The sequence below is a fragment of the Protopterus annectens genome, chromosome 9.part0 (genome assembly GCF_019279795.1).
Source record: "Protopterus annectens isolate FY-2018-M chromosome 9.part0, PAN1.0, whole genome shotgun sequence".
Classification (NCBI taxonomy): domain Eukaryota; kingdom Metazoa; phylum Chordata; order Ceratodontiformes; family Protopteridae; genus Protopterus; species Protopterus annectens.
In genome coordinates this window covers 1,184,882,307-1,184,908,140 of record NC_056743.1, presented here as the reverse complement: position 1 = coordinate 1,184,908,140, position 25,834 = coordinate 1,184,882,307, and the positions used below count along the sequence as shown (strand labels likewise).

General features: G+C 40.2%; 1 protein-coding gene across 6 annotated transcripts in view; it reads left to right on the top strand.

Annotated features, from left to right (window-relative positions):
- ALDH3B1 (aldehyde dehydrogenase 3 family member B1) overlaps positions 1–25,834 on the top strand; it is a 1,341,938-nt gene that overhangs the window by 725,074 nt on the left and 591,030 nt on the right. The window contains exon 1 of one of the 6 annotated variants that reach the window (XM_044084083.1): positions 2,478–2,500. The exons of the other annotated variants lie outside the window; for them this stretch is intronic. The gene's annotated coding sequence lies outside the window, so the exon portion shown is untranslated. Of the gene's footprint in view, positions 1–2,477; positions 2,501–25,834 lie in introns of those variants that run through there. 6 annotated transcript variants of the gene reach the window in all.

Here is a 25,834-nt window from a genome sequence, read left to right as displayed (position 1 = left end):
AGTTAGATGTAATGCCTTTATAATTAATAGTTTGAAAAACAAACAAGACAAACAAAGGAACACCATAATCCATATCATTTCTTGAACTTGTCAGCAGTATTAAAGAATTTGTAAAGTACCTCAGCACAACCATGTTGAAATGAAGGCATGAAAGTTACATATAAAATACAGTCCATTTCAGAAATCTCTTTTTAAGATATTTGGATATGCTAAGTGCATATAGCAGAGCTGTCTTAATTATGTGGATATCAAGAATGGGTTCAAACAACCAGTGGTAATATCCTAAGTATTGTAAAAAAATGTTTGGGAAAGTTGCAGACAGGCAAACGGTTGGTAGTCAATCAGAAGATATGGTAGAAAACCAGTTAACAAGATGAGCTTCTGCCTAGAATATCAAAGCACAGGCTACATTGCCTTATAGAAGCATAAACTGTTGAATAAGTGGTCAAAGAGCAAATGCTTGTTGTGCAAACAAGCACCAGATGCAGAAACATATCTTATGAAATGTACAGTAATCAGTTTAGAGATGCCCATGTGGATTTCTTCATAACAAACAATGCATTTAGCAAACCACTTAGAGTAGCCTATTACCTACAGGTTTCTCATCTTGTTTTAGAACACTAGTGTATATGGAATCTATCTGACACAGTCGCAGGTATGCTGGAATTAGAAGGTCTTTCAATAGAACCAGTGATAAAATTGCTGGACAAGACTAGAGGAGGGAGGAGTCCAACCTAAGGGACCAGGAGACTAGATATTCAGTCCTGGAAGGCTACCATAGTGTGATCAGCATTAGTGAGGGGTTTGCCTACCTTTACATTGGTTAACAGGTTAGAGCAACATCCAAAGTGGAGGAATACATAAACATAGAGTTTGGATCATAATAGGACTAAGACAACTACAGCCTCTATTTCCTCATGGTTCTGATAAATGGAACATATCCAAGGAACTACAACATTACCACATAGATTTCACCTTTGGAGCAAGTTTCCCCTCTGGCATCCCACCAAGAAGGATGATCAATGAATGTGGGCATATATCAATATTCTCTTCACATGAGACAAGGACCATCAGGAGATGAATCCCAGTGGTTCAGGGTTCAATACCAGACTCTCAAAGCATTCCTGCAGAGGGAGATGGTCTTTCTTTCCATTCCCTCATTTGTAAAGGTACCATGTGATACCCTTATTGGCATACCTTAGCACCAAAAAAAAGTGAGATCTATGATGTTCCCAAGATCCTGGGGACAATAAAGAGCCATCCGTAACTGTAGGTTATGTGAAGATCTTTCTCCAGAGGGGGCCCACAACTCTTTATCACCAGAAGCTCAAATATCTCCCAATCTACCCAGCACCAATAAGAAAATCTCTACAGTGGAGAACTAAATCTTGATGGAGCTTTCCCACTGCCAAAAAGAAAGTCTGTTCTGTCGAACACTGTTTTGTAATGGGGTCAAAAAAAGTGCCCCCACTCCTCCAGTGGATTTGCCTGAGACAGATACAGTTCAGTGAATAATGACAGAGATGTAAACTGGAAGAAGATCCTAGGATGAGAAATCAGAAATCCTTGACTTCTAAACAGTCAATACAATGCTCTGACATTCAGCCTTAGTAGAAATGCCATAAAAATACCATCTGCCATGAGGATAAGAAGACTTAGAGTGCAAACCTGAATTCTGCACCTCAAAGTCCATCTCACAAGGCCTGCAGTACCAGCATTCTGTCCAATATCAGAAAGGCCTAACTCATCTTGAAGTCCACGATTGCTAATATAATCTAGATCTGTCAGAATGGAAGATAGACTTAACCTAGCTAATGGAGACACCTAAAGACTAGAGTCAGGGAAGCACTTTCCCAGGAAGGTTTGGGCTATTATAGTTAAATATTATTTATTAATTGACATTTGTTGACTGGGAAAGTCCACTGGGTCAGAAACTCATTTTCAGTAGAGGCCCAGGGAGAAAAGCTCCACGGTGTATTGCGAAGTATTACAAAGTATTCTAATTTAACATAAAATAATCAAGAATACATGTATGAAAGCAGAGATATGCAATACAGTACAGTACAGAGTTTACATTACTAATCTTTTGGCATCACAATGCACAGGTAAGAAGTTACATGTGTAGCAAAGCATAGATATGCAACAGTACCATATATAGTGTGTTGGTGAAAAATTTGCATAATGAACACACGGCTGAAAAATTTTAGGACCTGCTATTAGAAGCTTTCACAATGGGAATTAATTACATAATCTTAACAGTAACATTTCTGAATTGTATGGCTGTTCTTGCAGTGACAGACATCTGGTAAAAACCCTGGGTGTCCAGGACAGCCTGAAGTGAAAGCTGTATATTACAGGTGAAAATGTTCTAGGGAAAATCACAACATGTGTTGTTTCTTTACAGTCCTGATGGCCCTGTAAATATTCAACTCGCCTGTCAAGTGCAACTAAAACCTGTCCTTCAACAGCAGGAGGCTGGGGGGTGGATGACTATCCTGAGGTGAGCATTCAAATGTAATTGTTCAACAAGCTCAAGTCTAGAACTGCTCTGTACCTCCCATTTTGTTTTGAGGGACCAAAAACAGGAGGGAATAATTTTGATTTGGACTCCAGGCAAAGAATCTACTTCTTTATTTTATGCAGAATCTGAGTTTATTCATTTAAGTGTATTGGTCACATTCTGAATCAAGTGTAAATAACAAACCTTTTGAGTTGGCCATAACCTCTTTAACATATGCAACACCAAATTATACAGTTTTTAATGCAGAAAGTGTGCTCTTTTTGCTTGTTACTTTCTTGATGAGGGCGGCCCACTGAATTTTGTTTATCATGGAACTGGAAATCCCTACCATGAAATCATGCAAGGATGAGGCCATAATGCTTTACTACCTAAAATATTGTATAGGCTACAGTAAGGAGAGGTCTGCAATTCTGCAAAAAATCAGAGATAGATGCAAGATTTACTTTAAGAAATGAGTAGCTCAGTCTTACATTAAAAATCTCAGAAAAATAGTCAAAAATATGAGAAAGGGGCTGAGAAGGAGCTTAGTCCTCTACCAATGGCTTATAAAGAGAAGCATTTCTACTTATCCCTGCATGTCTCATGAGTGTCTGGTTTCTGATATGAAGAAATGATTTAACTACTTGAGAAGAGAATGAAGAATTATTGTAACATATGGAAATGACAGTCAAGTGTAAGAGCAAGAAGAGTTCTTGTGGCACTTATTCTAAGAGATTATCCTGCACATGAAATGTCAGTAGTGGAAACCAAGACTGCCAAGGCCAAGAAAGAGCTGTGATAATCACCTTTACTTTTCTGGCTTTCTGGATAAAATGATTAAAAGCATAAAGGAGTTCTGGGCATTCTCTTAGAAGAGGGTTGAATAAAAATAGTGTTGCATTTAGCATTAGTTTTGGAAGAAAACAAGGCACAGCATGGCTTGTCCCACATGTGGTACAGATTAGAAGTCACAGAAGGACTGAGACACTACTTGTCTGACCTTAGGAGACAGTGACTTAGTTTGTTCAATAAAGTACTTGCCGCTCTGGGCCTCTGGCATGTAATTTACCAGCAGAAAGTGACTGCATTGAATGGCTTTTTCCCATACCTTCAGCACTTCTCAACATTTGGAGTAGGAATACATTTCGTCTTGTGTGTTGATATACCAAACCTTTCTCATGTTATCTAAGTGGAATGGCAATCATACATTGAGCAAGAGAAGCCTGAAAGGCTAGCAATGTAAGAAGAATTGCCTTAATCTCTAGTATATTAATGTGCAGGCGTGAATCAGAGGGCATTCAGTCTGAACCATCTGCTCATTTCAGCTGTTAAATCTACTTCCTCATCTATCTCTGAATCCAAACTCCTGCTCCTAAACATGAACGATAGAAGTATATGTAACAAAATCCAAGACATTCACGCATATCCAGCTGATTATTCTTATAATATACTAGTCACTACTGAAACCTGGTTAAAGAAAAATATCATAGTTAATGGAGTCGTCTCCCTGGATTTGATATTGTAGTTGTATTTGTTTTAATGGGGTAGAACACTAATCTCCATGGACCTTTTTCAGACTCTGCCCAGCAGCTGTGTCTGTTTAAGAGACTTGCTCACAGTCACACAGTTGGTCAATGAAGGCTGAGAGAATCAAACCTTACACTACTGAACCACAAGAAACAGCTCATTAACAGCTGTTTAATCTTCTGAGACAACTTTTAGACAAAATAATCATGCTAGAGCAGAAAAATAAATGTGTTGGGGGTGTTGCCATTATCTACAAAAAATTATACTAGGTGACCGTAACGTAGAGTAGCAACTGATCCACAATAGCAGTCCCTCACAATCAATTAACTTGTGCGGCTTTACACAAATTATTACATCCCTACTAGAATTAATTAAAAGTCGAACAGACAGTCAACTTTAATTTGAATCCTTACCGACAAACCAGATACAAGTCAAACATGTGGATGTCCGCCAGACACAATAAGTGACCGCCTTCTTACCGATATGATCAGAAACTACATTACCCAATCCAAAAACATAATTTATAACCAAATACTTAATACAACAAAATTTAACAAAGACCTTTATTGCTACTCTAACCCAGTATAACTGAAACATTTATTATTTGTTGTATTGATTTATTTTACATTTGTTTACTGGGAAAGTCCGACTGGGGTAATGCCCATTTTCAGCAGAGGCCAGAGAAGAAAAGCTCCACATATAGAGATTATACAAAACTTATACAAAAAATATTTAAAACTCATACAAGAAATTATACAAAAAATATAGAAGACATACAGTACACCAGAAATTACATTTTATGCTATTGTAGCTGACATTTGTATTATACAATCATCTGATATAATTCCTTATTGTAGTGTAGACACTGTAGTTTCTCAAAGTAAGCTGAGGAAGGGTTTGTAGGGGGGAAATTGGATAAAAAATGATTAGGTTAGAGATTATCTAGATATGACAGAGAGAGCACAGATTATGAGGTGGTCAGGGAAGAGAAAAAAAGTATGGCCAGAAGCTATTAAAACTAGTTACCCTGGAGTAGTACAGGAATAAAGCCAGGTCTCATTAAGATAATTTTTAAGAATCTGTTTGAATTGGTTGGTATTTGTGTTGGTTCTGATGCTGTGACGTGGTGAATTTTACCCTGTTGCTATATGATGAGAAAATAGTGAGTCCCCTGCCGTATTAGTGGATTTGGACACTTGTCGTAGAGCTTTGTTTGTTGAACGAATACTTCGATTTGTGGTATGGGACTGAAGAATATTTACAAGGGCAGGGTTTTTTTCAGGTTGATATACTTGTTTGTGTGCTAAGGTTAATTGGTTATAGGATAGAAGCTGTGTGAGTTCTAACCAGAAGATATTTCTTAAGGAGTGACAGTGGTGGGTATGATGTGGGCAGTCAGTTGCAAATTGAGCTATTTTATTGTAGCATATTTCAAGTTTCATTGGGGAAGCATACAGAAGTGTTGATAGAAGATGGGTTCTAGCAATGGCAACCATAAAGGTGTTAAGTTAGATACTTTTTATTTCTGTAAAGAGTACCCATTTTTTGTAAACTTTCTTAATTGTTTGTGCTATATGTAGATCAAATCTTAGGTTGGTATGTATTCTTACTCCTACAAGTTTTGTTTGTGTATCGGCATTAATTTTAGTATTATTCCTAGTAATGTAGAAGGTGCTGGGGGGTGGGTCTTGTGAGTTGGAAGATCATGAGTTTTGTTTTATTGGGGTTGAGTATGAGCTGATGGTTAGAAAGCTATAGCTCTGTATCTGAGAATGATTTTTGGGTTATATTATGGAGGTGTTGCAGGTTATTAGCAGCACATATAAGTGTTGTGTCATCTGCATATTGGATAGTGGATATTGAAGCAAGTGGGATAGCACTATGGAGGTTGTTTGTAAAAATAGCAAGGAGTAGTGGGCCAAGAATTCAGCCTTGTGGTACTCCTAGTGTGACGGGAAGAGGGGGGGGATAGGACATTAAGCCATGTTACAGATTGCTGGTGCTCCTGTAGATAGCTTCAGAACCACTGAAATACTGAGGGGCTGAGGACCAATTTGGAGAGTGTATTAAATAGTTTGGGGTGGGAGACTGTAACAAGGCTTTGGACATGTCTAGAAAGACAACAGAGACTATTTTACCATTGTTTCTGAGTTGGTTGATGGTATTGTTGAAACTGACGAGTGCAGCTGTGGTACTATAATGGGGCCTAAAATCATGTTGACATGTTGCTAGCATGTTGTTGAAGGTAAGATAATGAATCATTTGGGAGTGGATACCTCTTTTGAGGAGTTTAGATAGTGGAGAGAGAGTAGCGATCAATCTGTAGTTGGTCAGCTCTGTGGAATTTCCGCCTTTGTGTAAGGGGACAATGTGTGTGATTTTCCATATTGCTGGGACATATTGTTCTGCAATGGACCTGTTAATAAGGATCAACACTGGATAAGATATGGTTTCAGTTGCAAGTTTTAAATGTTCGGCTGGTAACTTGTCAGCTGCTATTGAAGAGGGTTTGAGTTTTTTCAGTAGTTTCTTAATGTTAGCTGTGGGAACAGGCTGAAAGGAGAAGGAGTTGGAGTTAAAACTGAAAGGTTTGGAGGCTAGTGGTGGTTCTGTGGAATTACCTTTAATTAGAGATAGTACGCTGTCAGTGAAGTATTTATTGAATTCTTCTGCAAACTTGGTAGGAGAGTGTGGTAAGTTGGGGGAAGGGGTAGTGGAATGTCCTGGGTGGAGAACGGCATTAATGGTATTCCAAAATGTTTGGGGGTTATGCTGGTGTTTATGTTGCAGGTTATAGTAGACGTTCTTTTTATCTAGGATGATTTGGTGTTTAGCCTTGCTTCTAATTTGCTGGAATGTGATGTGGTTGATTTGGTTTTACAGGTGAGCCATGTTTGCCAAGCTTTGTCTCTTTTCCGAAGGAGCATTCTGGTGTCATTAGTTAGCCATGGTTTGTATGTGGCCTTTATACGAACTGACCTGGGTGAGGCAATTTGTTTAGAATTTCAAGGAAGGTACTGTTGAAATAATCTACTGCAGCATCAAGGGGCAGGTTTTTTAGTAGCTACCAGTTACATTTTTATGGTATTGATTAAATCTTGGGGGTTAAAGTTTTTTTACTGCAGATTTGTGGAAGGTGGTAAGCTTGACAGTATTGATGTTGTTTTCTCAATAGATACGTTGGCATATGGTCACTAAGGCTGTTAGGTAAGCAGCCACTAATCTGATAATTCTGAGGTTTGTTGGTTAGTGTCCAATCCAGTATAGATTGACAGTTGTAGTTTTTATCTATCCATGTAGAATGAGTTATGGGAAGCCATAGAGGTTGATGTGATTGCTAGGGTTATGTGAATTACAACTTGTCCAGGGTATATTAAAGTCACCCATAGTGATAGTTTCTTGGACTATGGAATTTAATATAGACTGGATGATGTGCTCTGCAGTGGAGGTGCTATTTGTGGGTGGGACATAGGTAGCTATAATGGGTATGAATTTGTTTTGGTTAAGATGAAGTTTAGTAGGTAGGATTTCTTTTTTTGAGGTTATCTATGTTTAGGCTTTGTGGTAAAAGTGTGAGCCTGCTCTTAAATTATATCTCCAAGCCAGGAAGTATCATAGCATTTTCTGTAAATTCCTAAAACTTGCATACAGTCTTCAACAACACCTTCTACTACATGGTGACATCCATCCAAACCAGGGCCCAAACATCAACATCACCACAGACCCCCAACTATTACATCCCTCCATCCTTCATACCCCCACTAGCACCCCCAATTCTCTCCTTATAGCTCATCTCAATATACGTAGCCTAAACAATAAAATTAGCCAGCTACATGCACTGTTAGCCATACATTCATTTGACATCCTATGTCTAACAGAAACATGGCTCAAACCAGTGACCCAGGACAATGAAATCACCCCACCCGTTTTGTAATATTTTGAGAGTAGACCGTATAACCAAAAAGGGTGGAGGTGTGGCAATAATGTACAAATCTGAGTTACAGGTTACTTCATTAGATGTGCAACTACCCTCACCTAGTAATGTTGAAATCCTTATTTCTAAGCTTCAGATTAATGCCAGCAAATCTATATACATAATTTGCTCCTACCTTCCTCCAGACAATAATATTACAACCCTGAAAAATACCCTCTGCTGGCTCTCTCTGTCCTTCCCACAATAAACCATAGTGCTCGCTGATTTTAATATTGACTGGAATAGCTGTATTTCTGATAACCCAACTACCCATATAAACCTATATGGCTTTTCCCAAACAGTCACCACCCCCACCAGAATCCATAAACCTAGTAACAAATAAAGAACCTTAGACTGGATATTAGTAAACAATCATGCCCACTCATATAAATCAGGTATCCTTCCTGATGACATTAGTGACCACTCACTTACTTATATAATTAGACAAAAGACCTTTACTCTCAACCAAACCATCTTTAGAACTACCCGGAACAACAAAAAATTTAACCCAGAAAGCTTCCAAGTAGAACTTAAAGCTTGTGATTGGTCACCCCTAAAACACCTCCTTCTCAATGAAGCAGTGTCATACTTTAACTCTAAATTCTTGCAAATCCTATAATAACATGCCCCCACTCGCACTGTCAGAACTAGGAGCAAAACTGCTCCTTGGCTCACAAAAGAGACTAGGCTTAAAATGTTACTGAGAAACAAAATCTGGGCCAAATGGAGAACTTCTAAAAACCCAACTGATCATCAAAACTTTAAACAGCTGAGAAATACCACTAAAAAATCAATACTGCTTGATAAAAAAAACTTTTACTTTAAACTCCAGCAAACCCATCAACAGAAACCACAAAGTTTCTGGTTGGGTATTAATAGACTCCTATACCCAGGACAGTTTAAGACACCTACCCCTTCTGGTTTCTCTCATAGCTCTCCCATCCAGATTGCTGATGCTTTCAATAACTTTTTTACTGAAACCATACAATCTCTAGCAAATACCCTACCACCTGTTAGCTCAATTTTGCCTCCCTCCTCAACTAGATTACCTCCTAAATTTCAGTTACAACCAGTTCCAACATCCCTCATCTATACACTACTTCAAAAACTTAAACCATTTACACCCTCAGCTGACCTGCTACCAGCTGAATACCTGCAAAGTGCAGCTAGAGTGCTTGCCTACTCCATTTCCGTCCTAATCAATAGAACCATGACTGAAGGTTCCATCCCATCTCGCCGGAAAATCTCCCATATTATCCCACTACATAATGGCGGTAATGCAACCGAACTCCTTGGCTTTAGGCCATTCCATAGTACTACAACTGCACTCTTATCCTTTTCTGACTTCATTAATAAAAATCGTAATAACAACCTGCTTTCCTCTGCGCTCCTTATTGACCTCTCTAAAGCCTTCGATATGGTTAACCATCAGTTACTTATAAATATACTTAAATCACTTTCATTAGACACACAGGCAGTGCAGTGGTTCAAGTCCTATCTAGAAAATAGACGACAAGCAGTCCTCTGGAACAATAACGTATCCACTCACCTCCCTATTACCCTTGGTGTCCATCAAGGCTCTATCCTGGGACCTCTCCTTTTTCTCTTTCTTCATTAATGATCTAAATGCTTACCTTCCTCAAGCCACATGCATACAATATGCAGATGATTCCACATTAATCTGTACCACTGCCTCACTCCAACACAGAAGTTTTCTCCTATCGATATCACAGTTGCATCCAATAATGGCACTCTCATAGCACCTGATCCAACCAATAAACTTTTAGGTGTAACAATTGACCACAACCTTAACTTCGATTCACACATTAACTTAACCATTATATCAGTTAATAGAAAACTAGGTTCCCTTTACAGGATTAAACCTTTCCTTACTCCTTTAGCTAGAACTACCAGCGCCCACACTCATCTTATTTCTACCCTCCTATATGCCTCCCCCATTTATACTATCTATCCAAAAGTAACCTCAATAAACTGGCAACCTCTTATTATAACATTGCCAGATTTGCCACTGGCTCCCCATTTAGAACCCACCATTGTCAAAAACAGCTAGGATGGCTGGAACTGCAAAATCAGCTTCTACTTCAGCAACTTACTATCACCCAAAACATTTTGCATCATCCCAGCAATACTCCAATACTCTGCAGCCTTATCATCCCATACAAAAATCTCACAACCCTACGCTCAGCTAATAAATTACTAGTTGCCACCCATAAAGCCAACAATAAATCAGGTGACTGTCTTTTTTCTAACTCTGTGGGAAAAATTTGGAACAGGCTTCCCAGTGAGCTATCCTCTCTTTCTTCAACAGCACTTTTCAAGAAGCAACTAAAAACATTCCTTGAAACTCAATGGCTATGCCCATGTACTCACCCTGACTAATAACCTCCTTCTTTCCATGTCTTTTTCTGGCCTCTGTGCATACCTCTCTAAACCTCAGATAGTGGGGCCACTAGCTTACTGAATGCTGTTTCTAGCCTAGTCTTCCTGGGAAACTATCCCTGAGTACAAACCCTCAAAATAACTCCTCTACCATGTATATATTTGCTACTTTTCCTTGGACTGTAGAATTTGAAAGCTACCTACCATGCATATATTTGCTACTTTTTCACTTGGACCGTAGAATTTGAGAGCTACTTAAAATCATGTTAACTATAGTGTTCTTAGTTATCTCTCAGAATATGATATTACTTGCTAGCCTTCTCTGTGACAAGTATTAAGCTCTCTACTGTGTGAAATATTTTTTTTATTACCTCTTTCATCATCATCCTCTTTCGGCTTTTCCCGTTGGGGGTCACCACAGCGGATCATCTCTTTCCATTTCTTCCTATCCTCTGCATCTTGCTCTGTCACACCAACCGCCTGCATGTCCTCTCTCACCACGTCCATAAACCTTATCTTAGGCCTTCCTCTTTTCCTCTTACCTGGCATTACCATCCTTAGCATCTTTTTCCCAATATACCCATCATCCCTCCTCAGCACATGTCCAAACCAATGCAATCTTGTCTCTCTTGCATTGTCTCCAAACTGTCCGACATGAGCTGACCCTCTAATATACTGATTCCTAATCCTATCCATCCTAGTCACACAGAGTGCAAATCTTAACATCTTTAACTCTGCCACATCCAGCTCTGACTTCTGCCTTTTTGTCAATGTCACTGTCTCCAACCCATATAACATAGATGGTCTCACTACCCTCTTGTAGACCTTCCCTTTCACTCTTACTGGTACCCGTCTGTCACAAATCACTCCTGACACTCCTCCCCACCCATTCCACCCTGCCTGTACTCTCTTCTTCACCTCTCTTCCACATTCACCATTACTCTTACCTCTTTAATTACTTTTTATTCTCTTTTAATAATGCCAACACATCTTGTATTCAGATACTCATGTAAATTGCTTTTTTGTTAATATATTATTGTGGTGTACCTTTTTGTAATTTGTTATTATCATGGGTATTTCTTTTGCAGTCTATTAGCTTAATGGAGCTTATATCCCCCAGCCTCTACTGAAAATGGACATGTATCCAGTTGGACTAGCCCGGTCAACAAATGTAAAATAAATAAAATAAAAATCTCTACCCCTTCACCTATTTTTACCTTCCTGTCTGCTCTAATAATGTTGTAACCAGGTGGTGTAATTCTGTTGCTAGTAATGTGTGCTTTTAACCAGGTTTCCATTAAAACAGTAATATCAGGGTTATAATGGCATAGGGTGGCGTGTAATTCTTGAACTTTGTTGACTATGCTTCACAGGTCTAGATTTAGGATTAGTATTTCAGAACTTTTTCATGATAGATTGGTTATATCTTGTATTTGATGGGGTGGTGAGGAGGTATTCTGGGGGTCTGGGTTTGGGTGAATGTCTCCACTTATAATAAGTTTGGTAGCTATATTTACTAGTATCTGGATGAATGTTGATATATATCTTTATGAAACTTAAAAGGGTATTTTTTGGGTCTGATTTAATATGGTGCAGTCTGTATGAGGTGTGATGGAGTTCTTGTTATATTTAAGATGGATGGAGATATTAAGATGGAGTAGTCAGATGTGGAGAAAAGGTAGATGTAGTTTTGTGAAAAGTGCGAGGGGAGACTATTTGTAAATAGTAGTTTACGGGAGCAGCAGTTGCTAGCAAAGCTAGTAATATACTATGTATTGATAGCATTTTGTAATAGTAAAAAGGGTAGGGATTGGTTAAAAGTTAATATATGTGGTAATGGATGTGTGTTAAGGTTAGTGTGGAAATGTGAGATATTGTATAACTGGAAATTGTATAGGTGGTGATTGGTAGATAAGTGGGAGTGGTTAGATTTAGAATAAATTCAAGATATTTGTGGCCAGGGTCGTGGAGCATAGTGAAGCCCGAGCATAGCGAGAGCAGAACGGAGCGGGTAGAGCCAAGTTCTATGACTGCACAGCAAGGAACAAGCAGTCACTTAGACTACCAGGTACTGTGGAAAGTTATCTATGCACCTGACCATTTTGTAGAGTAGAAATTCTTAGAGAAATAGAAACCTTATGCCAGGAGTGAGTATTGAGTGGGAGAAATATGGGCAAGTGTCTTGGGAAAGGAGAAGACCGAGTAAAGCAAAGATTCCAACCTAGAAAGTATTGTGTTTATAGAGATCTCAAGGGGATGGGGGTTACCGGTAGTGTGCATTCTAATGAAATTTACAATCATAGAAGGGTTAAAGCATTAACATACACTGTAATGTTGCCTTTACTTTAAGTAAACCGACCACAGAGTTTTGCAGCTGCAGCTTGTTGGTAGAGAACTGCTATAGGGATGCCTCACAGTCTTTGTTTTAGCTAAGAAACTGTAATGTTTCATAACATTTCATAACAATGTTTCATAACATTTCATAACAATGTTTCATAACATAATAAAATCCATACCATTTGATGCCATTATCTCAAACTTTAATGAAATCTTTATAAATATTTTTAACAGCCTAGCTCCTGTATAAATAAAAAGAGTCAAATCAAACCATGCACATTGGTAACTAAAGAAACTAAAATATGATTCAAATAGATAATACATGAAAAGACTGGCTTAAAAGCAGAAAGCACAGTTGCGTAAGTAAACTTACCATAAAAGTCGATGCACGATTGATTACTGCTGCAACAGCCTTAGCTATATGGTTTATATTCTGTGTAGGATATAACAGCCAACCAGCTTCCAGAGCTCAAGCACACCTCCCACATGCCCAAACCATTAGCAACTTGATGACAGCTGAATAAAATCAATGATTTGAGTTTCATGCCCTTCAAAGTTTTCATGTCAGCTGAGACAAGGAGCCTGGAGCCCTGAAAGATGTTAATATTAGGTAAATAAAAATCAAAGTCCCCACCTGGCTATGAAAAGTATACAAAATGAGGGAGATGTGGGGAGGAAGTAGCTACTACAGCAGTGATCATTCAATCAAATTTACTTACATAACTTACTATGTTCATGATCTGATCACTGCTGCAGCAGCCTTAGCTACATAGTTATCAATGAAAAAAGGACAAATCTCAACAGAATCAGGGACAAATCCAGAAATAATTAGGGACAATCCTTTCAAAATATTAGTATTAACTTGAGTCATTGACAGAGTAAGAGAACCATTTAGAGATGGTCTGATTTTATGTAGGTTGTATTTTTTTTCTTACCTTCAAAAGTAATGAATACCTGATTAGAGGTTTTGAAGGTTTTAATTCTTACAATATAGTATCTGAGTTAACTCAGATACCACTTTAGACATAAATGAAGTATCAGTCCTTAAGGAACTCCTATTTTTGTGGAAGATGAGATGAGGTTAACTGACCATGAGAGCTTGCAACTCAATCACCCTTCTTGCAAAAGTCAGAACAATCAGCAAAACTGTTTTTCATGTTGTGAACTTCAAGTCAGCCTGATTAGCTGGTTGAAATGGAGCAAGAATTATTTTTTTAAAAAATAAAGCTGAGTTCCCCATGAGAAGCCACCCATTTTCTAGGTGGCCTGGTATGCAACACCCCTTTCCAAAACATTTTAACATTGGAATGCACGGAAGGCAGAGGATCCACAGTCAGACATGCTGAAAAGGCTGACAAATGAACCTTGGCAGAGGAGTAAGAAAGGCTGTTGGATAATAACTAGCACAAATACTGCGGAACCAGAGAAATGCTAGCCTTAAAAGTGTCCTGGCTCTTGTCTTGGCACCAACTAGAAAATCCCTTCCATTTGTTATATATGATTTCCTAGATTTCCTTTGCTTCCATTATACCTGCTGTGCATACTCAGAAAATAGGTGCCTAACGGTATTGAAACTCTATCATCTGGGCAGTTACTTAAAGTTGTTGCAGGTTGGTGTCTTGTGTGAGTAAGTCCAGTCTGTGAGGAAGTTTATGCTAATTGCCCATGGCTGTTTCCAAAAAAAAAAAAGAGAGCCCAAGCTGTATAACAGGCTACCATGTCCAGTCTGCATATAAGGTAAGACCTGGTTCCCCCTATTTGTTTAGGTGCCACATCACTGTGGTGTTATCTGACATATAATATTCCAGGGGACAATAAATAGCTTTGACCATTTATTACTGCCAACATATCTTTTATGTTTACATGTGTTACTCTGCATTTTTTCTTCCAAAGTCTCTAAACCTGTGATCCCATAGATAATGCACCCCAATCAAAGTTTGAGGTGTTTGTAATTACAAACTGTGCTAGAGCTGGAATAGGAAATGGGAGAACTGGATTGAGATGAAACTTGCTTCTGGACCAAAAGTTCTCTTTTTACAATTCATATTACAGGAACTGGGAATGTTAGGGGATGTTAATGTTGGGACCGTACAGATTTTAGGTACCATTCAATCTTTCTCATGTAAAATTTGGCTGGAGAAATCATCAGAATCATAAATACCACTATTCCTAATATCATGACAGATATCCTCGCTGAAGCTCTGGGATGAAAGTTAAAACTCAAGAAAAGATCTAGGTATACATATACTTTTCTCTGTGAAAGAAAAGCTCCTTGAAATGAGGTATCTAGAAGACACCACAGGAGAACGATCCTGTGAGAAGGAGTCAGACAAGACATCTGGATGTTCTCTTGAACTCCCAGTCTGTGAAGGAGATCTCTTACCCAATCCTTTAAATCTAGAGCTACTAAGAAACTTAAATGGAGAATCAGAGATAACTGGTCATGAATAGATCACATTTTGAACTTTGGGACTTTTGCAAACTGGTTTACAAAAGAAGCATAAAAAACTGGTCTCCAAGAGGCTTCTTTCTTTGGCACCAGAACTATTCTTGAATAAAACCTTCCACTTTCAGAAAACGTGAGACAGCTGACACCACCAAGTCAGCAGATGCTAAATGATGGGGGGCAAGAGAGTTTGATCTGGAGGATAAGGAAACCCCTGAAAATGCGGGAGAGATTCCCACTACCATCTGTATCCCTGATGTATCACTCTCAGAATCCATTTATCTGAGATTATCTGTTTCCAAGCAGAGAGATATATGGGGGGAGTACTCTGCAGATAATAATTCAGACTCTTTGGATTGTCTTGTTTTTGGCTGGCTCCTCCTTTTTTTTTAGATCCCCTTAACATTGTTTTTGAAAAGTTTGATTGGCTGGGTGGCTCCTCCTTATTTTAGATCCCCTTAACATTGTTTTTGAAACGTCTGATCGACAGAAGCTTGCTTGCTGTACTTGCTTACTTTGCATTTTTACAAATAGATGAACACGTTAGTGTAAAACCTTTGACAATCTTGGAGAAGGAGAGCTAAAAAATCTGAGTACCCCCTGAATCAGTTCCCCTTCTCATTATACTTTTTGGAACCACAGCAGTACAGTGCCTAACAACATATCTAAAGAACAGTTCAGAATGTTAGCTTTAACATCCTCGGGTAGATTTTCCATACACAACCAAGCAAACCTTCTCTTAACAGTTGCAGTAGCAGCCTCTGAGGATGAGGCATCAGTGGAATCATCAGTACACTTCAGACAGTGCTTAGTCACCTGAGACACACAAGCAGTAACATTATTCATCAAAGATTTTTCCTCAGAAGGGGGAAAAGTGGCTATAATGTTCCTCATAGTCTCAAAATATGCCAGCATAAACTTTAAGACATGAGCTCAACAATTAGGAATTCTAAAAATAAGTGTAGCAGAAGTATGCATGCTTTTTTTCTCAAATTTATCAAAGGCTTTTCTGTACTTACTGAGTGTGTGTGTGTGTGTGTGTGTGTGTGTGTGTGTGTGTGTGTGTGTGTGTGTGCAGGGGGTTACCATTTACCAGATGTTTAACAAAAGGCTTTACCAAAGAAATCACTGCAGGGTCAGATGTGGGATTAGAAATTAAAACTGTATGATTAAGAAACTTTATTCAATCTGTCTTTCTTAGGGGCAGCAGGCTGGCTGTCAGGCAACTTACAGACCACAATAAACATATCTTGTTACACTGGAAGAACAGAAGGAACATGACTGGGTTCAGGAAATTCCAGATGTAATAAATCATAATGTTTTCCTGAATAGTTGAATGTCATTATGCACCCATTGAAACAACTGGTGCATTCTGGACATGGTTTCAGAAAAAGAAAATTCGGTATTTGCATATTATCGCAACCACATTTCCAAGGGGCAGAAATTTCCAAGGTTTTTGTGAAAGTATGAATGCTAACCTGTAAAGAGTGGCAAAAGTGTGAATTACTACTGCATCACATTGTTTATAAGTCTGGAAGAGGAATAATGGCAAAATTCCTCTTCCTGGCTAGCGCCGATTCCCGACGTGACTTGAATGCAATTCAGATGCCTGCTGCTTTTGAGTCCTGCAAAGAAGGACCTGTTTCTTTCTTACATTTTTTCTACATATTTCCTAAGCATCTCATATAAAAAAAAAAAAAACACTTTCCACAGAAGAACTATGCAGAAAAGTGAATAAAAACAAGTAATATTACAGGTAAAAACTGCTGTCTACTAAATCTCCCTACTCAGGAATGTGTTGTTTTGTTCCCAAGCGGGACTCGTGTGCGAGGGGTGTTACAACCTTATCCCGCTTCACGCAGACATAGTTCTGTACATCTGAAGTTGTTGACTATCAACAGGCAGTTACACTACAAACAATGAGGACTAATCCATTGAAATATGTACAAAATGTAACAATCGCAATTCACTGTGTGACCACGTAAAGGGGTTTAAAATGGGCCGGTTGTCTTTCATGAGTTTTAACATTATAGATGACTGAGAAGCAGCAGTCATGTAGATTGCTCAAGAAAGAACACTACTAGGGAGAAGAATTTTACCGTTATTCCTCCTCCTACGTGAATAGAAGTTAACAGACGACACACCCCTTTTTAGGTTAGCAGGCATCATTTGTTGAAAGCGTTACAAATTAGGGTACTTCGGAAAAGTGGTTGCGATAATACTTAAGTACTAAAAATTCTTCTGAAGGACTAGCAAAAGAAACACTCTCCCCAGACTTAATCACCTGAGGAGAGAAAGTAGAAATTGTCTCCTCTCTCCTCAAAATCACTTCAATATATTTGAATTCTTCACAAAATGACTTACTTTTTCTCTTACCAGAAACAGAAGGATCAAGAGTCTGAATTAAACCCTGAGCTAAACCTAATAAATCCCTGTTGTCCAATATAACAGACAGAAGGGTCAAGAGTCTGAACTAAACCATGAGCTAAGCCTAATAAATCACTGCTGTCCAATGTAACAGAGAAAGGAGAAGAAAAATGTTCAACTTTCAACTTCATTTTGACAGGAATTTCTTTGTAACCAGACTGACTCCTGTTAGGCAAATCATCCCTGGTGACAGGCATCACATTCCAACTAGGTAGATAGGCATTCCCTGCTCTTTCCTCTGAGACTGACAAGGTTCTTCCTTGCCTGCCAAGGGCATTCCACCTGCCAAAGAAGATGTGTTTAACCCCTGCTCAAGGGTGGCTTTTGGGAGTACACATGAGGGAGCCAAGGTGAAAAATGAATGGTTTGAGGAGCCAGAAATGGCCACAGCAGAGTCACGCTTCTGTGGCTGAGGCAAATGTGTAGCTTGCCGAAGTGGCAAAGGCTGTTTGGAAATTTTCTCCTTTTTGTAGCTTGAAGAAGGGAGGGCCAAGGAACCAATACGCTGTTCCATGGTGAGACCAAAATGGTGCCTGAAGCCTGGGTAAGACTGACAGACGTATTCTGTGAAAACAAGTATGTATTAAAAAAGAGGATTTTTCCACCAAAAACAGTGAAAAAAAACATTTACCTTAGCCTCCAAAAGTAATTTAGCACACATTTTAGTTAGTAAAAACAAAGAAAAACGTATTTTTAACAATCTTTTTCTTCAAAAGTAAAAAGTCACACTTTTATATTACAAAGTGACTAAAAATCACAAGAGAGTTCATTAAAACCCTTTTTTCCAAGCCTTAGTTAATTGAATTGTTTCACAAAAAAAGTTAAGTTTCTGTCACAAAATTGCAAAATTTATTTTTTTTTCCCTGGAGAGAACTTATCTGACCAGTAACAGAGAACTATTAGCTGACCACCGATCCTCAAATGTCCACATGAAGTGCAGTCTTTGCTAGCAAGAATGCTCTGAAGCATCAGTTCAATATACTGGGGTTCTAAAAAATAATTCCATTTTTTCTTCCCAGAAACAGAATGGTCAAGAGTCTGAACCAAACCATGAGCTAAACATAATAAATCACTCCTCTTTAGTGTAACAGTGACAGGAAAGAAGCTGCTATTGGTTTGGCTATGTGCAAGGTGCCCTGAAACTTTGCAAGCTGGCCAGCTATTATATCCTGTGCAGGATATAACCCATATAACTAAGGTTACTATGATGCTCCTGCACTGGCCCAGTAATCAAGGAGCCTCAGTCCTCACAACTGGCAACAGTGAGGGATGTACACAATGGGAGGATGACAAGTACACACACAACAAATTACAATTTCCCTTAAGAGCGTACAGAGAACACAGTCAGTCTGGGTCTGGTTTCTGTCTTTCTCCAGATCCCCAATAAGACTATAGGGTTAAGATCTCAGCTGAGTGGCCAAGCTAAGACCTCCAGCACCCTCTCTGTCCAACCAGTGCTTTGTGTCCCTCCCCAAGTAGCTGACACACACTTTGAGATTTTATTGCTATACAAGCACATACACACACATGGGAAAGCCTGGCACAGGTTTACTAGCTATGGCCCCCTCTACCCAGACTATAAGGTAGTACCAGCTGCCACCAGCCACCCTTACTTATCAGCTACTTTAAGGCCCTTACAAAGGGTATCAGATCCTATTGTGTAATGTTACTATTAATCAAAATGGTAGTCTGACCAAGAGCAAGGCTGTTTAAGAATGGCCTGTAAAGTGTCACCAAATACATATGCAAGTGCTCTAAGAGCTTAAATATGTTTCACAAATATCAGCCACAAAGATAATAAATAATAAAAGAACAAGACAATACTCAAACAACACATTTACTTCAGAGTTCAGAATCACAGGAAATATTTTAAAACAACATTGCAGGACAGTCTCAGATAAATACAGAAAACATCTAAACTAATTTTTATTATATTCCTATCTATATCTAAGAGATACTATGCCCTACTTCTTACTTGCAGACAACACACAGGCAGAAGTGCTGAGTGGAAGTTTGTAGGTCCAAGACAAGATACAAAATGCACAGTCTGTTAATTAATAATAATAATAATAATTAATAATAAACATTACTGCTTGGTTAGCTTGGATGACATCACTCTTTGTCACCTAACTTCAGTTCCCAGGCTAAACAGATACTTACAGAATTTTAACATCTCTGTGTGAGAAATACATATCTTTCAGAAGTTTATACTTACAGAATTTTAACGTCTCTATGTGAGAAATACATCTCTCAGAAGTTTGAAGAACTTGGAAGTTATAAAACAATAAAACACTTAAGTTTGAAACCTAGTAATTATTTCTGTTTCAAGACAATATGAAAACTCCTAGCTCTAGACATTCTGTCTGCTGCTGAGCTGAAACTGAGAGATAACACTATCGTAAAACACTTTAATTTCAACTCATTTTGTTGAAGTTTTACAAGTTAACCCTGTATGCTCCAGCTTCTACTATTAAAACATACATTTGCACAGGTATATACTTATGTACATTTCTGTTCTTTTCCAGTGGGGTACACTGTAGACACATCCTTGAAGCTCAGTACAGTACAAACCCTGCTCAACACAAACTTCTGCACCAGTAGTTTAATATACACATAACATTTAGTTCTCTCACATTTGTAAGACAAGCATATGAATCATATTAATAGTCACAAATGACATATATTATTTACAAATTTCCAGATAGCTGGGCTGGCAGTGTCACATTTCTCCCCTCCCTGAAAACTCAAGCTAGTTTTTCAAGTGACCCTTGAGAAACATTACTTGAGAGGGTTGAGCCTATCTGGGAATACCTTACCCCATTCCCTGTCTTGACACCCCATCTGCATTGACATTGCTAACCCCACTGCAGTGTTGCACTGTCATATCATATGCTTGTACCCTAGTCTCCATCTTTTTAACTTGGCATTTCGTTGGCTGGCTTGATATAGCCATGTTAAGGGATTGTGGTCTTTAACTACAGTGAATTTCCTTCCATACAGATAAGGCGGAAGTTTCTGCAGTGCCCACACTAGGGCTAGGCATTCCTTTTCTACAGCTGCACAGCATTCATCCCTGGGTTGGATCCTACAATTGAGATATACCGCTGGGTGCTCTTCTCCCTCTGAGGAAATGAGGCTAAGTACAGTCCACACCCCATGCTTTGAACCATTCACCTGCACAACAAATTAATTGCTGTAATCTGGACTGAGTAACACAGGGGATCCTGCAAAAGGTCCTTTAAGCTTATGAAATGCCTGCTCACATGCTGGGGTCCACACTACCTTATCTGGCCTGTTTTTCCTTGTCAGTTCTATAAGGGGAGCAGCTATGGTACTATACCTGGGGACAAACTTTCTGTAGTAACTTGCTGTCCCTAAGAATGCCCTCACCTGATTTTTGGTAACGGGTGCAGGCCATGCCTGAATGGCTTCCACTTTGGCAGGTTCTGGCCTGATCTTACCACTTCTCACTCTGTGTCCCAGGTAGGAAACCTCTCCCATACCCACCTGACATTTGCTGGGCTTAATGGTCAACCCTGCCCTCTGTAGTTTGCCCAGCACCTCCCTGACATGCTGAAGGTGCTCTTGCCAGGAATGGCTGTAGATAGCAATGTCATCTGGGTAAGCAAGGGCAAACTCTCCTGCTAGGATATGATCTACCAGCCTCTGGAAAGTTGCTGGGGCAGTTTTCATCCCAAAGGGCATCTTCATGAACACATAGAAGCCAAAAAAAGTCACAAAGGCTGACCTGTCTCTAGCACTGGGAGTCAAGGGTACCTGCCAGTAACTCTTGGTAAGATCAATAGTGTTAAAATACTTAGCCCACCCAGCTACTCTTGCGCTTCATCTGTCCTAGGCATGGGATAAGCATCTGACTCTGTGTGACTATTTAATTTCCTGTAGTCCACACAGAACCTGGTGCTACCATCCTTCTTTGATACCAGTAGCACTGGGGAGGACCAGGGACTGCCGCACTCCTGAATTACCCTTAGTTCCAACATTTCCTGTATCTCCTTCCTCAGAGTCTGTTTGACTCTCGCAGGCACCCTACAAGCCTGCTTAATAGGCCTTTGGGGTCCTGTGTCCACATGGTACTGCACCAGGTGGGTGCACCCTGGTTTTCCAGTGAACATGCCCCCAACCTCCTGTAACACTGCTCGGATTTCTAGAACCTGGGTAGGGGATAGATGCTGGGACATTGCTACCCCTTCCACATTAGGTGTCAGTCCAAGCCTCACTGAGGAGCTCAGTCACCAGATCACCCTCAGACTCCTCCTGACATCTGCTGCAAATACTCAGCACAAGGGCCTCCCTATCATGGTAAAGATTCATCATGTTAACATGGTACAATTTGTGCCCTTGCCTCCTGCCAAGCAGTTCTACCATGTAGTTAACATCACTGACCCTCTTTACCACCTTGTAGGGTCACCCCCAAGCTGCCTGCAGCTTGTTGTGTCTGACAGGAATGAGAACCATTACCTGCTGCCGTACAGCATATTCTCTAGCTCAAGTATTCCTGTCATACCAGACCTTTTTCTGCTGTTGGGCTTCTGCCAGGTTCTCTTGGGCCAAGCCCGGAGTTCCCTGAGCCTTGTCCTGATGTTTAGGACATATGCCACAACAGACTCCTTGTAGGATTTACACTCACCCTCCCACTCATCTCAAATCAAATTTAGAGGTCCCTTCACCATATGCCCATGCAGCAACTCAAAGGGTAAAAAACCTGTGGATTCTTAGGGTACCGCTCTTTAAGCAAACAACATATGGGGCAAATATTTGTCCCACTCCCTCTTAAACTGATCTGAGAATGCCCATAGCATCATCTTGAGAGTAGAGTTTACCCTATCAACAAGACCATTAGTCTGGGGATGGTAGGGGTTGTCTTTAGGTGCTTCACCCCACAGTACTTCCACAGACAATCCAGCAGGTCTGACATGAAATTCACGCCTCTGTCAGTCAGTATTTCCTTTGGGAAACCTACCCTGCTGAAAATCTCTAACAAAGCATTTGACACCTTTTCTGCCTCAACGGAGGACAGAGCCACTGCCTCTGGGTATCCTGTAGAATAATCTACTACCACTAGGATATCCTTTTTCTTTGTAGAACTTGGGGTACTCGGAGGCCCCATGATATCCATAGCTACCCTCTGAAATGGCTCCTTAATCACAGCAAAGGTATCAAAGGCACTTTCACCTCGTCTCCTGCCTTGCTTACCTTTTGGCAGTGCTCACAGGTTTCCTGCATGACCCTGTTATATCTCTGGAAATCCCAAGCCAATAGAAGTTCTGAACAATATGTCTCTTTGTGCATTTTATGCCCTTATGACATGCAAAGGATATATCATGGGCTATGGCTAGAAGTGCCAGATGGTAGGCTCAGGGCACTACCGACTGCTGTATTCTCTCACCCTCTAGCCCTCCCTCAGAGGTCCACTCTCTATATACAATAACCCTTTGTCCTAGTATACAGATTCCCCCTTCCCTTGAGAATCAGATGCCTCCCTAGCTACCTCCCTCAAGCTTTGTAATGTAGGGTCTGAGAGCTGAGCCTGTATCAACTCTGTCTTTGTAACCCTTCCCAGCTCGCCTTCCACAGGAAGTCTGGTATCGTCTGACAGTGTTGCCTCACTGGTCAGCTTGGGTACTACTACTCACCTGTGCCCTTGAAGACACTCTATCCAAGGGACCAACAGTACCCACCAGTAGCTGTGGCTCACCTTCAATCTCACTGCTACAGGGTAGCTCTCTCCCTGAAGTAACCACCTCACCAGTCCTGGCTGCAAATCTGCAGTCTGTCTGGGTCTCCCTCAGGCTGCCAAACCCACATGCTTGTCTCCAAGCCTGACTGTGTGTAACTGCATGCATACATGGTACTGCATTATCAAAATCATTCCCTCTCAGGTCATCTGCAGGGATATCCTCAAACACACCTACTTGCTGGCTTCCTTTTCTACCCTCCCAGTCACAGTGAACCATAGCCAAAGGTATTTGGAATGGGGCCCCTCCTAAAGTTCTTGCTGGGGTAGACTGCCCAAGCAAGTATGCCCCTCTGTAACCATTGCAGGCTTCACACTTAGGTCAGAGGCTGTGTCTCTCTTAACCATGGCCTCTTTTCCATTCACTAAGATAGGATATAACCTCTTGTGGCAGTTTGCTACCCCTTGTTGTCTAAAGGCAACCTACTGTTGGCATTTTGTCATTCCCACTTACTGGCTGTCCCACCTTTTGTTCCCTACCTTGCCTCTGTGGACATCCGTATGCTACATGGCCCCACTGGTTGCATTCAAAACATTTAACCCTTGGTCCTGGATGTGTACCTGGACTAGTAGCTTCCCTTGCTACTGGCAGACTCTGTTGGGGCAGTTTGGGCTGCCACCATGGATTCCTTTAGACCCATGAGCAGCACTGGGTGTCACTTTCCTTTGCAGTGATGCCCTGCTTGCTAGGTTTAGGTCTCCCTTCTTCCCCAACTCAACTGCAGTAGTGCATTGTCTATCAGCTAACCAGATTCTCATGTCCTCAGGCAAAGTGCTAAGGGCTTGTTCCCTCATCACAATGTCTGCCAGCCCTTCAGAAATGGTGACCTGACATCCTGTCACTCACCTATGAAAATAAGTGCTTAATTCAGCAACATATTGAGACAAACTTTCATCTGCCTTCTGTCTATGCTGACAAAACTTTTTCCTATAAGCTTCATGTGTTAACGTAAAACATTCTAGCAAACAGCTTTTTGCAATATTATAATTTAAATAATCCATATCAGACAGTTTAGAAATAACAGTTATAGCTTTACCATGGAGTAAGGGGGTCAGGAACCATATCATGAGCCCTTGGTCAACATTATACTGTTTACATACCCTTTCAAACATACGAATGAAACTATCAAAATTATACCCCTCCATAAATTGTAGAAGAAATTTACTGAACTTTATAGCTTCTGGGGTTCAGCTACTCCCTTCCTCATTACCTCTATGACTCTGGTGAAGAGTCAGCATCTCCTTTTCATGTTGCCTCTGCCTCTCCTTCTCCTCAGCCTCCAGCAATTGCAGTTTCTCATTTTCCTCAGCCTAAGGACATCTTGGCTTCTCTGCTGCTTCTATTTCCAAATGCTTGGCCTCCAACTCAAGCCTCTTTAACTCCAGACAGATTTTTAAGTCCTCTGTGGAAAGGTTGAGCTGTCCATTTTCTGAGAGTTGTACATCTCCATGGCTAGTCTGATTGTCCTCTTGGTTGCTATTCTGTGATGCAGCTATTACTAAAGCTGCAATCATGTCTGCTTTAGTCAGGTTGGCATGCACCAATCCTTTACCTGGCACATCTCAGCCAACTACCTCCTTGTCATCTTGCCATACTCCTTTGCTGACATGCTTGCCTGCTCTCCCTGACTAGTTAAGCTAACACAATAAAATACTTGTGATATGAACTCTGAATGTTCACTGCATGGCTGATTAAGAGTACAAACACTTTCAGTGATCACTGTACAGAGGCTACAGGAATTCAATATCCACACCACTACAAGGCAATTAATATGTGATGTGGCTATCTCACCACTGTCAACCAATTAATATGCAATGTGGACATTGGATGTACACTATAGGATGATGACAAGTACACAGACAGTAAAGTACAATTTCCCTTAAGAGCACACAGAGAACACAGTCAGTCTGGGGCTGGTTTCTCTCTCTTTCTCCATATCCCCAATAAGACTCCCCACTGGCACAGCTGTAGAATTAAGATCTCAGCCGAGTGGCCAAGCTAAGACCTCCAGCACCCTCTCTGCCCAACCAGTACTTCATGTCCCTGCCAGAGTAGCTGACACACACACCTGGGAAAGGCTGGCACAGGTTTACTAGCTATGCCCCCTTCTGCCCAGACTATAAGGTAGTACCAGCTGCCACCAGCCATCCTTACTTATCAGCTGCTTTAAGGCCCTTACAAAGGGTGTCCAATCCTACTGTGTAATGTTACTATTAATCCAAATGGTAGTCTGACCAAGAGCAAGGCTATTTAGGAGTGGCCTGTACAGTGTCACCAAATACATATGCAAGTACTTTAAGAGTTAAATGTCTCACAAATAACAGCCACAAAGATAGGTTTAAATATATTTAATAACAAATAATAAAAGAACAAGACAATACTCAAACAACACAGTTACTTCAGAGTTCAGAATCACAGGAAATATTTTAAAACAAGATTGCAGGACAGTCTGAAATAAATACAGAAAA